This window comes from Coptis chinensis, chromosome 4 (genome assembly GCF_015680905.1).
Source record: "Coptis chinensis isolate HL-2020 chromosome 4, ASM1568090v1, whole genome shotgun sequence".
Lineage (NCBI taxonomy): Eukaryota > Viridiplantae > Streptophyta > Magnoliopsida > Ranunculales > Ranunculaceae > Coptis > Coptis chinensis.
This window is the reverse complement of record NC_141459.1, coordinates 89,931,402-89,942,084: the sequence shown is the minus strand read 5'-3', so window position 1 is coordinate 89,942,084 and position 10,683 is coordinate 89,931,402. Positions and strand designations below refer to the sequence as shown.

The window sequence follows — 10,683 nt, the reverse complement described above, 5'->3', positions numbered from 1 at the left end:
ACCTTAGTGCTTACAACATTGTCTCTACCACTCATACAGTTAAAAAGAGACAAACTTTGGTTTCGCTAGTGGCTGATTTTCTTATTGATGGTATTCCTATGTCGAACGCATTACTTAATGAGGAACATGTCGATCCCTAATTGTCATTACCTCCCGGGGGTGATGACTTGAAATACTTATCGGATATATCAGCTGATTGCTAGATTTATACCGATAGTTCGCATAATAAGTCTGGCTCCAGTATTGGTTTTGTCATCTTGAAGCTAAATAAAGACATAATTGAGAAGGTCTTTACATTTAGGCTTCAAATAATATAGTCGAGTACGACACTGTCATTTGCGATATGTGCACAGTTCTTCAATTGGGGCGACTAAGTTACGATTAATTATTCTAAGCTGGTTGCTAGTCACTTTGAATGATAATATGCGGCTCGCGATGATAGAATGGACGTTTAATTATACTTAGTTCAACAAATTACATGAAATTTTACATCTATCAGTATTGTACAGTATCCGCGTTATGATGTAAGGCATCCTGATTCTATCGCATACTTATCCGTGGAAAATCAAGTCATCGATGTCACGACATACGTATTGCAATTATACGAAGCCATTATCGAAGCCAAAAAGGGGGGGGGGGGAGGATATTTCTCAACTCAATATTACGAAAGCTAGAACAGTAAGAGGGTGGTTTAGTAGTTATTTTTTATGAGGTGCTCAAAAGTATTGGCGACAATATAAAAAACACATAGGTACATTAGTACAATAATACTACGATCTACACCTAAACATGAGCATGTAAGGGAAACTTGGTAAGGAAAAAAAATTACCTATTTTTCTAACTTCAGCATCTCTGTAAAACAAACAGAGATACACAATCTGCTTCTGATCCCATCCTAAATCAATAGTGGACACCATCAATCACGATGCTTCATCTTGCAAGTCGACTCCCAAGATTCTCCAAACTCTTTCAGATCAAGAACATCTATGGATGGAAAGAACACATTGCATTTCAATGGGAAGTTTAAAGAACAACACACCTAGAGAACCTTTTTCCTTTTGTATCACGTTGACTGGTTAACAACAGGGGGAATACTCAAGCAAATTTTAGATAGATGTCAAATCAAATTTAATTGGGTAATAACCCTTTTTCCATTAGTTGAAAGTGCAAAAAAAAAAAAAAAAAAAGTAACATATATATGACACAGGTGCTAGATCAAGTGAGCATAACACTTCACACAACCAAAAAAAGACAATAGGGTACGGTAATGACGTTGAGAAGAAGAATATCTATCTCAAGTCACCTAACAGTGATGTTGAACATAAAATGAATGATGAAAAATCTGTTACAATATTATTCATACCAAGTCTTGAAAGCGTGAGAGAATAATCAAACCAAAGTTTTATTGAATCCATTTGTACAAAGGATTACAAAAGGAGAAAATATACTAATATTTTATAAGCCCACAAGGAGAAAAAGTTAGAGAATGATGTCGAGAGGTCGAAATAGTGATGGAACTATTCAATGTAGGGCGAACACATACTGAACCTTTAGGGATACTTTAATTCAAGATCGAAGAAAGATGATGTTCAGTCATTTTACATTTGTTTCATTGAACTCTTGCACCGATCATTAGGAATTACATGTTAATACACACTTCATGAATAAAGAACTCATTGCTGCAGACAGAAATAGAAGAGTCACACCACGAATAATATAACATTGAAATTATTGACTGTTTGCGTATGTTACAATTTGGCTTTCAATAGAGCGATTGGTACACTAAATCGTAAGAAATTACAACTTTCAATAGTCTTAAGTTAAGTGTTGAACAACAACATACATTATCAAAGTCGTACAAAAACATACGTATTGCAATTATACAAAGCCATTATCGAAGCCAAAAAACTTATGCAAACAGATTATTACAAAAGCAATAAACATATTACAAAAACTATTTGCAATCGATACCAAACTTGTAAACTTTGCTGCTTGAACCAAGGTGACTCCTTGTAATGTTTAAGATGAATTCATTTTTTTTGAAAAAATATAAATAAATAACTATTACAGAATACATTCTCAGTAGTACCTGACATCACCTGGATAGCTTGCAATGACATAGAGAAACTTCTTAAATGACTCACTTTCTTTCAATGATGGACTGATCTCAACCTTAATCACTTCTTTATGATGATCTGAAGTCACCTTAACCATATTCACAATAACAATACTCATGAGCTTGAGCTTCTAAACCACATCATACAAAAGTAATGAATCATCAGGTATGACCGTACCAGCTACATTAAACCAAATTATATAGAGCAAACTTAAATTGGGAAACTAATCGACAATCAAAAATCCACTTTGAGATAGCAAAACCATTTTTTGTAAAATATAAATAAAAAATAAAAAATAATAAACTCAAAGATCAACAAAAAAAAACTCATATGAGAAATTACATACCTCTTTCTAAACTCTCTTTCTCTAATAATCATGAATAACATAGCACGCCTCATACCATAGCACCTCGGTGTCAGAAACGACATGAATAACAAAATGATCGCGTTCTTTGTTAGTAAGCCATTGTTGTAAGTTTTCCTATAAGAAGTACAACATGCAATACTCATAACAAATGTATCTTAACATTAAAAGAGTATTTAACACGCTATATACTACCATTTTTCAATAAGCTTTATACGCCATGTCTATGATTATTCCTAAATGATAAAGAACTATATACAAAATAGTGCAACTCCTCTATAAATCCACCCAAAAAGGTGATAATTCGCAAGTAACATTTAAGAAATCGATCTTGATGCTAATAGTCACTCGCATTCCAAGTAAAAGATAAGAATATCTTCATGTAAAAATCATGTATTCATATCCACATAAAGTAAGCCCATATATCATTGTTCTTTAAAAAAAATCTAAATAAACACCATCTGAGAGGTGACCGGATGCCCAACTACGTAAATATCATGACTATTATCTTATTTAGTCATTTAGATATCAAAGACACGCCTCATAATTAGCCCACATATATATAAAAAAAAAGGGTGAAGCCTTACGACACTAAAAGATATAAATAAAAATTAGCTTTAGACACACAATAGTTTTAATGCATTCTCATTTCTCAAGATGTGTTTAGACTTTTGACATTATTAGCTTAACATGTAGATTCATAGTCAATATTTCTATGTCTTGGCCAGCGGTCCTAGCGGTCACAGAGTCGACTCTAGGGTTTTTCTTTTTGGTATACTGAATAAGTTAAGCCAAAATCAATTGTAGAATTTAAAATGCATACACAGAGTTTCTAGCCCATAGACTTCTGTGTCTATAAATTGAGATAACTATATCTACAGTGTGATAACGCTTACAAGCACAGGTAATCTCTAGTATCAAACAAAGAGGAAAAGGGAACATTTTGAAGTTCCAAAAAGAAGTTAAGAGACTAAACCTTTGAGCACCATATAACTATACATGTAAATCTTCATATCAATGCGCTCATATCAAACACAGGACCTAATACAAGATTTTCTCTTCCAAAAGAGAAATGGCCAACCCAAAGAGACATGCTTATTACATAATGCACATGAGCCAAATTATAAAGATTACCCCAGGTGTGTATGTCTTGGTTTGGGGAGGGTCCCATTCATCTGGAACTTTCATGAACCTGTCAAAGTCATCTAATAAGTTCACGGCAATATATTCCTTGCCAAGTTTGTAGCTGTCACAACCCGAATTTCGACAGAATTCGGAAAAACATTATTTGTCCCCGACTCTTCGATCTCCGAGGTGTGACGCACTCTCCACTTCCAAAAACCCATAAACAGTTTAAAATATGCGGATAATTAAAAACCAATAAAAATTTCTATTATACAAATGTCCTCTTCATTACAAAACTTCACAAATAAGATTAAGTTACAAATCTCTTTCCAATAACTCTTTATTTAAAATTACAAATGAAAATACAAATAACTTTGTCTCAACTAAAAATCTATATCACCTAAAGGGAAAACAAAACAAATCCCGAGATCAACGCTTAACGCAAAACCACAAGCAACCAACCACTCTTCTTCAACACTAAACTGTCAAAACTTATCAACTATGTTCATTGAATGAACACACCCGATAAGCAAACATGCAAATCGGGTCAGCATTATAAAAATCTTTGGTGTGAGTAGCTCTAAAACAACATATACTTATACAAATATATACATAATCCATAATGGCAGTTAGTTCCTCCACGAAGAACTTTAACTTTCAGCGACTAATATGACATACTCAAGTACAATAATTAAGGCGGGTAGTTCCTCCATCGAGGCCTTAACTTCCCACTAACCACACAACAAACTATACGCATCATAAATAAGGCATGTAGTTCCTCCATCGAGGCGCCTTAGGTTCTAACTAAACAAATAACCAACCAAGCATATTACCATAATTAGATTATTTCAGGCTTTCTTTGCGTGTCCCTAAAATTCACGTCGTATCTATGTCTTACCTAGTTTCCCTGGCTACCACAATCGCTACCCAACGCCGAACATGTACATCCACATGCCTCCCCTTACATAATGAACCACTCCGTGCGTAACCACCCTGAGCGGGATGCCGCACACCAGGTAAATCCTCACACGGAAGCAATTATGTAAGTAATGCCACTATTCGGCATAAAATATCGCGCGTCATCGTTCTATTTTGCGAACGGAATAATCAAGCCACTATTTGGCTACGCCAGGAGGGCCATTCAGCTTTACTGAAACGCCAGGAGGGCCAATCACATTACTTACGCCCGAAGGCCATTCAGATTAACTGAAACACCAGAAGGGCCAATCACATGAGTTGTGGTAGTCAGGTTCTAGGATTTTCGTTACGTAATTTATTCCGGTGTCATACATTAATGACTCATAGCAATTCCACTATATCACGTGCAGGTCAAATACCTTATTGCACTAAGCCACAATATTTAGAAATATCTCAATTATATCTCATAACCACTTTCATTCTTTCACGTGCCAATATATTATTGCACTACGCCACAATCCCGTGGGAAATATCCACAAATACTATACTACCTCATAGTAGTATCTCACATATATAATAATGGAGCGTTTATATAAATCTATGTCTCCAAAACTATTGCATTCAACATATGTATCCCACATATTACCTAGTGTCACAATATCCACGTCAAATCTTAATTAGATAAATGACAACCAAATTTATACAAGCTTTCACAGCATTTTAGCATTGGATTTGTCCATACAATTTACAACATAAAATGTAGCACAATTAAAGCGATCCAGATCCACAATCAAAGCCCAATATATATATGCTTTTATACACTACTCACGCCAAATCTTAATTAGATAATGACAAACAATGTTATATAATGTTCGACAATATATTATTACTATATTTATCCATATAATCAAATATGTGAAAAACTGGAAAAGTCAACATTCCACAGTCAAAGTCAACGGTCAAAGGTCAACGGTCAAAGTCAAAGTCAACATGTCATGGTCAAAGTCAACATGTCATGGTCAAAGTCAAACTGTCGTTTCCATGTTCGACAGGTTCAGGGTCGTAGCCATGGTTCATGGCTAAGGTCAATGTGCATGGCTCGTGGGCTCATGACTAAGGTAATGGTTCGGACCCAACTGGCCGAGCCCAAACCTTAGAACCCGAAAGTCTAAAAGTTGAAAGACCCATATAGATCTATTTTAAGTCCTATGGACTGGCCCCAAGCAATATTAGAAACGGGCCCAAAAACTTTTTAGATCAATCGCCCAAAGCACAACCGAAGTTCGCCCGAAAACAAACAAAGAAAAATCGGCCCCAAAACTTAACTTAAACCGGGTCCAAAATACAAAACAAATAGAAAAGGGCCCAAACAAAACACACTAAACTAGCTAAGGCCCAACCACTTAAACTAGAATCCGCCCAAACCAAAACAACCTAAAATCGGACCCCAAAAAACAACCAAGGTGAAGCCCAACCCGTCCAACAAGTCTTCTTCTCCTCCCTCACCGGTGACTCTTCTCCACCGCTTCCGCCACCCACCACCACTCACCGGCACTCCACCCCAAACCGAACCAACTCGGTTTTGTACCCCGAAAAACCCCATCTTTTGCTACCCTCAAACTCGAAGTTCCTCACCTCAACCAACCCGGTACCAAATAGGCGTCCACCACTAAGTTCCAATCGCCATTTCAACCCGGCCGGTTTGGTCCTTGAGGAAACCCCCACCACTTTAATACAACCAAAACTTTACTACCTAACTCCGAAAAATTCAGCTCCCAACATCGGTCCAGGCCGCCATTGTCAAGCCTTCAAGCTCCCCAGCCCTATGCTATGCTAACCACCAACCATCAACCCACCAACATCACAACCTAAAACCCCATGTCTAGTTTCAACCAAAACAAGACAAAGCATAAACCGACGATTTTTCTCTTGCCGCCATTAACACTTTTACAGAGCACCAAAGATAGCTTTTGTACATCCACACTCCTCTCCACCAATACAAACCCACGACAACAAAAAACGATTCAAACAACCAAAAACACAAACCCACAATAACAAAAAGCGAGTTCGAACAACCCAAGCGGGGCCGATTTCCATTATTTTAGTTTTAGTCGCCATTAGCGACCTCGGGAGTTCGAGCACTCCAACGGTTCCAACGAATCCTACTCCTAAAGTTTTAGTAATTCAACACCTAATGTTTAAGAGTTAATCATTTAACTGGATGAGAAATAAAACCGATAACACAAACATATATAACTTCTATTTATTTTTCGATGGAAACAAAATGTAACTACTCACAATAACGAGTAATTTCGTGAAATTCCTCCGAAGTCCGAAGTTCCAAGGCTCCACGCTCTAGCAAACCAGGCCGCCTCCATTTTTATTATTTTTTTATTCTCCAAGAACCCTATTATCTAGAACAATGTGTTTATATACTTGGGTCTGAAATCCAAGCCCAACACAGACTCGGGCCCAGAAATCAGGCCCACATATCCAAATCCAATCCGATCCAAATTTTAAATAAATAATTAAATTAATAAATAAATAAATGCGTATTTTAAATACGGACGTTACAGTAGCCATGTGACTTTTCTTTTCAAGAAAGCTCGACCTCACGAAATCCATATTTAAAAAACGAAAAATTCAGTGGGACAATTATAACAAAGTGATTACTATCAATGCAGTAAGACCATAAAATTATAATTTAAATCAATTCAACACAAGTAAACTACATCAATCTTCAAAACAGATCAATTAGGTGGGAAGACAAAGGCGAACTACTTCAATTGTGCGTTCACAAAAAAGATTTGGGCTGTGGTTAAAGAGATTTTGGGAGTGGAAGCGAGAAGAATCAGCAGAGTGGCGGTTTTACATTGCGTTCGACAAGAGCAAACTTGATATCAAGTGAGATAATAAGGGTGATGATTTGTGCAACGGTGTACGGAATTTGGAATGAGAGGAATAGCAGGAGGTTCAGGGATAGAGCACACTCTGCAGAGTCGATAAGCGACTACATTATGGAGAGGATGAAAACCTACTTGCGAATAATCAAGTTCAGCGATGACTCTTCTCAAATGACAAGGAATCGATTGCGAGACTTGGGATTGAGATCACTATAAGGCAGAGAGTGACCGAGCAAGTTCAGTGGACCAAACCACCTGCTTTGGGTTCGTCAAGGTGAATCGGATGGTTCGGTGATCAAGAAAGCTGGCTATGGTGGTACATCGAGGAACCATGAAGGGACTCCTATTCTCTTATACATGGGCCAAGTGAACTTAAGATCGGTGATAACCCAAGAGCTAAAAGGAATTGAGGCGGTCTTACGGCAGCTCTAGGTGTTAATTGTAAAAAGATTCAGGTAGAATCCGATTCACTAAGGGCAGTCCAAGTTATAAACGTAAAGGAGATAAGCCCTTGGTAATCGCTTGTCTAGATCTGATGGAAGGCATTTGGAGGCTAATGAACCGGTGTGAGAGTCGGTTAGTGTGTCTCATGTGTATAGGGAACGAAACGAAGGCAGATTTGATGGCTAAGTCTAGTACAACTTGGGATGGAACTATAAATCCTGGAGTAAAGGTTGTAAGTATCCCTCCTCTTATGTATGAGCTTAATGTTATAGTTGAGGAAGATGCTATAGGTAAGTTGTACCAAAGAGTTTGATCAATACAGGTTGGGGTCAGCCAAAACCTCATAAATGTTTCAAAAAGAAAAAAAGGCGAATGCTTGGTTGTATATCTAACATCATAACGTGATAGTTTACGACAGGAAAGTCAGCATCACCAAATACCATAATGGTACGTTTGATTATCTTTTAATTAGAAAGATGAACAGAACATAACCATCCTTATCATCAGAATATATATATATATATATTCGATGATAAGGATGGTTATGTTAATTCATAAGATATATATATATATATATATATATATATATATATATATATATATATATATATATATATATATCCTTTGTACAAAATATTACGCTAAAAACATGAATCAATCATATCACTATTAAAACTTCATATAACATCTTCACCACCTTAAATTTCCCATAGAAATATAAACACAGAGTATATTATACAAAATACCAATTCTTTTGGAAAAACAAAATTGAAATTAGTTGCTGATTCACGTTAATTCAAAGACAAACACATATGAATACCAACCTGAGTTGTATTGTACTCAATGAAGCAGTACCGCCGGGTTTTCTCCGTGTAGGAATCAACAGGCATCCATACACCATCTTCTTTAATATCCCTAGTTCAATAGCAAGTGCTCGCCGCTTTGGAATTTTGTGGACTTAAAGAGTGTCACGGCCAATTTCTAAACAATTAAAAAAAATGAAATACTTGAAATATAATTATCTCAACCATCACTTGGTTCAATTGTCTAAAAACCCAGGCTATGACGGGGGGATACAACACATGTCAAAACCTAAAACCCACATCACAACAGGATCAACTTAACAACAAAAATCTCCAAATTCCTCAACTATCACTTTATTAAAAACTTTCTTCCATCCCAATACAAACATAAACAAACTTTAAGAATAACAATTTCCAACATCATTATTCTCATGTCATATATAAAATGTAACCTACATTATTACATTCTCCCAAAAGATCGGACCTAATAAACTAAACTCCCGGTTGCTCCGGTGAGAATCCAAATCTGCGCTTGTGATTCCACGCCTTCCACCTATGTTCCCAAGAACACACCCACGTTGCCAAAACAAAGCAAACATGGGTCAAACAAATTGAATTTGCGGGTATGAGTAGACTAAACACATATAAACATTTCAAACTTTTCTTATCCAACTAACACTTTAAATCTATCATAACCTAATCATTCTCAGCTTGGAAGACAGGTTAGTTCAGTCATCTCATCCGCATAGTTTCTTCCCAAGCAAAACTTCCATTTTATTAACTTCCATTGTATTAACTCATTCTAATAACTCCTTTTAATATCTAAACCATTGAATTACACTTACCGATATCCCCGTTGTATAAGGGTAGGACTGCCCCTCCAAGACAAAATGTTATTAAGTCCTACCCTCCTCAGAAAAGAAAGTTAGAACTTCTATATATCATATGTAGATATTATATTAGGTATTCAAAGAAAACCCAAACACTCACATAATCAAATTAATACCACTAACCCGCAAGGCTTAATACCTTAGTTCCTCTCTAGGGCAATCCAAACAATCCTGGTCATTCATGGCACATTCAATGAATACCCCTATATATATTAACGGGCCATTTATGGCACATTCAATAAATGCCCACCTAACATATGACATCAATGATCATAAAACTCAATTCCAAAACTTGAGTCGTGGAGTTCTAAAAGAGTCGCGGTAAATTTATTTATGCATTATTGAACTTTATTTTATATATCATTTAAGTTAACGAATGAGTATCTTGTTTCTGTATTTTTTGATTTCTGGCGTTATTAATTTGAGGGGATGTCTTAGTGTCATAACGTTGCATATCATAAAATACTGCAAAATCACATAGTAGTTAATACACATACACACGTATATATATAGAGGTCTTAGCCTAAAGTCAAGTATGCTAATAGCCCTAGATCTATCTTAATAACCCAAATCATAATCCGAAAGTTAAAAGGTCAAATTGGTCAACTGGTCAAAGTCAACCACGGGTCAATGATCCAACTCTGGTCAAAGTCAAAGTCAACCATCATGGTCGAAGTCAAACTGTCGTTTCCATGTTCAACAGGTTCGAGGTCATAGCCATGGTTCATGGCTAAGGTCAAAGGTGCATGGCTCATGGGCTCATGGTTAAGGCCATGGTTCGGACCCAACTGGCTAAGCCCAAACCTTAGAACCTGGAAGTCTAAACATTTAAAGACCCAATTAGATCTATTTTAAGTCCTATGGACTGGCCCATGCAATATTAGAAACTGGCCCAAAACTTTAGACTGAACTGGCCCAAGCAAACAAATGAAACGGGCCCAAACTAAACACAATCCGGGCCCAACCAAACATTGAAATTTCGGCCCAGCCACTAAAATTTAGAACTGGCCACATCTAAAAATAGAACCGGCCCAACTTAAAAGTTTTGGATCGGCCCAATCTCACCTAAGGCCCAAGCATTCTAAGTTAGAAACTAAAAAAGAATTGGGTGCACTGGAT

At 36.6% G+C, this 10,683-nt stretch overlaps 1 long non-coding RNA gene across 1 annotated transcript; it reads right to left on the bottom strand.

Moving 5' to 3' along the window:
* Positions 1–660: 660 nt before the first annotated feature.
* On the bottom strand, positions 661–3,728 carry LOC147505542 (uncharacterized). Its single transcript, XR_015220619.1, has 3 exons — positions 3,616–3,728; positions 2,464–2,598; positions 661–984 (listed from the first exon to the last, which is right to left on the bottom strand). It is a non-coding gene; the product is annotated as an uncharacterized LOC147505542 (long non-coding RNA).
* Between the last annotated feature and the right edge of the window lie 6,955 nt (positions 3,729–10,683).